Source organism: Triticum urartu, chromosome 2A, assembly GCF_056163025.1.
Source record: "Triticum urartu cultivar PI428250 chromosome 2A, HENAU_Tu73, whole genome shotgun sequence".
In the NCBI taxonomy this organism is placed as follows: Eukaryota; Viridiplantae; Streptophyta; class Magnoliopsida; order Poales; family Poaceae; genus Triticum; species Triticum urartu.
In genome coordinates, this window is record NC_141874.1 from 507,797,178 (window position 1) to 507,799,686 (window position 2,509).

Below are 2,509 nucleotides of genomic sequence, written 5' to 3' on the forward strand. Positions count from 1 at the left end.
ACAATGAGGACGCTGTAGTTCAAATTTGACCCGTTTCCTACTGAATGAGCGGAAATTTGTCTTTTTCATGAGAGGTGGATCAAAAAATTTGACACCCAATCATTTGGTCAATTGTGCATTAAATATGTCCTAGTATTTTAGAAAATTGATTTGGTACAATTTTGCGACAAATATATGGTAGCTCCTTCACAAAAAAAAGTCATTTTGGGCACCCGGAAAATGATTAAAAATAGCTAGAAAGATCAGAAATGCATAGAAATTGGTCCTTATCCATAAAATGTGGTCTAAATCTAGTGAAAATTTGTGTGGTGCCATTTTGCAAAATATTTTTGATAGCTACTTCACAAAATCCCTCTATTTTTAGTACTTAGACATTTTTTTTAAATCACTGGTTTTTCGAACCAATCACGACTCTTCCCATGGATTGATGACATGGCGCCCATCCATCCATCCATCCATCTCTCCATCCCACATCCATCCATGCATCTATCTACAGAAAAAAAGAAAATAAAATGAAAAAGAGATACCCCCCACCCGCAACCCAAACCCTAGGTCAGATCCCATCGACCCCCCCCCATCGCACCCCTCCTCTCCTCGCAGCTGCCGCACTCCTCCTCCCTCAGATCCTCGCCGCCGCCACCTCCTCCTAGATCCCCCTCTCCCCGACCCAGACCTCCCTCTCTCTGCCATCCCAAACACGCTGCCGGCCTCCCCCACCCCTGCCGCCGCCGATCTCTTCATCGCCCGCAGCGCTGGCCATCCTTCCTTCCACCATCCAGATCCCCTGTTTCCTCACTGTCTCGCATCGCCGCTACCACCTCCCTCCGGCGGAGCTCGTCGCCATTCCCCACGCCCTCCTCCTCTCTCCCCTCCCCTTCCCACTCCCCACAGCGACGGCCGACGGCCTCACCGCGGCGCAAAATCCCCCACCACCATGAAGCCAGCGAGGATGTTCCTGTGACGGCCGCTGGTGTCCCCGCCGCTGCCACGGGCCCTCACCGCCGAGGCGCCCGTCTCCGTGCGGCGGCTGCGCGTGGTGCGGTGCATGGCCAAGGAGCGACGGGTGCGAATGGTGGCGAAGCAGATCCAGTGGGAGCTGGCGGACATGCTGACCCGCGACCTCATCATGCAGCGCGCCGTCCTCCCCGAGGCCGCCCTCGGCACCAACCGCTACCTCTCCTCCCCCACCACCATCGCCGACGTCGAGCTCTCCAACGACCTCCAGGTCATTCCCGGACTCTCCCTCGAAACGATGCGGCTGCGCTGCAATCTGGGATGCTGAGTTCCTTGTCTCTGCTCCGGTTTGTGTCTGCAGGTGTGCAAGGTGTATGTGTCCGTGTTCGGGGAAGAAGGTGGCCATGGCCGGGCTCAAGGACAATACCAAGTACCTCCAGGTCACGCCCGAGCTCTCCAACGACCTCCAGGTCACGTCTGCTTACTTCCCATTTTGTTTATAGATCATTATGCTAGTTTCTGTCTTGTTTAATTGGTTAATTGTTCATGCTTGAAGTTAATTAGCTGGAGTAGTTGGTTAGTTACACACTGGTTGGTGCATGCTAGCTCAAGTGTATACATGCATGGATGTATGTGTTTTGTAGTTGAAGGAGTTCATTCTGTGCAGCCGGAGGCGTACAAGTTCAAGATCGGCGACCGGGTTTTTCGGAGGCCCGAAGACCCACCCCTGGACCAAGTTATCGAGATGCTATAGAAGCACAAGGATAAGTCTCAAGATGAAATCTAGCTAGCTGGCTATAGTATGCCTTATGCTCTCGTTGATTTATTTCTTTTGCGCTCTTTTGCAGTTCTATATTGATGAGTGAGCGATCTGGTAGCAGCTAGCTAACTGCCTCTAGATTGTAACCCTGTTATGGGATGTGTGGTTGCGCATGCGTTCTGCATTGTCAAATGTGTTCTCTGTTGTCACACATCGTATGCAATGTTGTTCATAGTTTTTATATTTGTTGTCATGTGATGCGGTCACTGAATTGCTCAAATTTGCTGGCCAAGTACTATGTAGTGCTGTTCTATGCTAGGCTACCAGGCTAGGTAACTTCTGTATCAAAATCATGGATTCTAATCTTTACTATTATCTGTCATGGATCAACAATGATGCATCACAGGTAGTAGTAGTAGAGTCGGACTTGGTGCTGCATTGCCCAGTTATTAGCTCCTTGATCTGTTCCTCACAGTGTGGGGTCAGCACTTTACCTCAACTTGTCTGCATTTTCTCTCACACACTAGACTTGCTCATCCATAACACAATGGCAGTGCGTGAGTGAGTCCTGTAGGTATGTATGTTTTTGGGCTGGTTGTAGATGGCTTTGTATGTTATGGTAGTGTGCTTGCTCTCCCTGCTCTGCTTTCGCTTGTAGAAAAGAAGAGCAGAGCAGGGTAAGTAAAACACACTAGCAACTCTCTAATTAGAACACCAGATGCTGTGCAACTCCCTACTAGTAGATACCAACCACATGTATCTACAGATTTACTACTAAATCCAATTACAGTACTA

The 2,509-nt window shown here is 49.6% G+C and overlaps 1 pseudogene; it reads left to right on the forward strand.

Annotated features, from left to right (window-relative positions):
- The first annotated feature begins 949 nt into the window (after positions 1-949).
- On the forward strand, positions 950-1,820 carry LOC125537151 (putative ribosome-binding factor A, chloroplastic pseudogene; annotated as a pseudogene).
- The last annotated feature ends 689 nt before the right edge of the window (positions 1,821-2,509 follow it).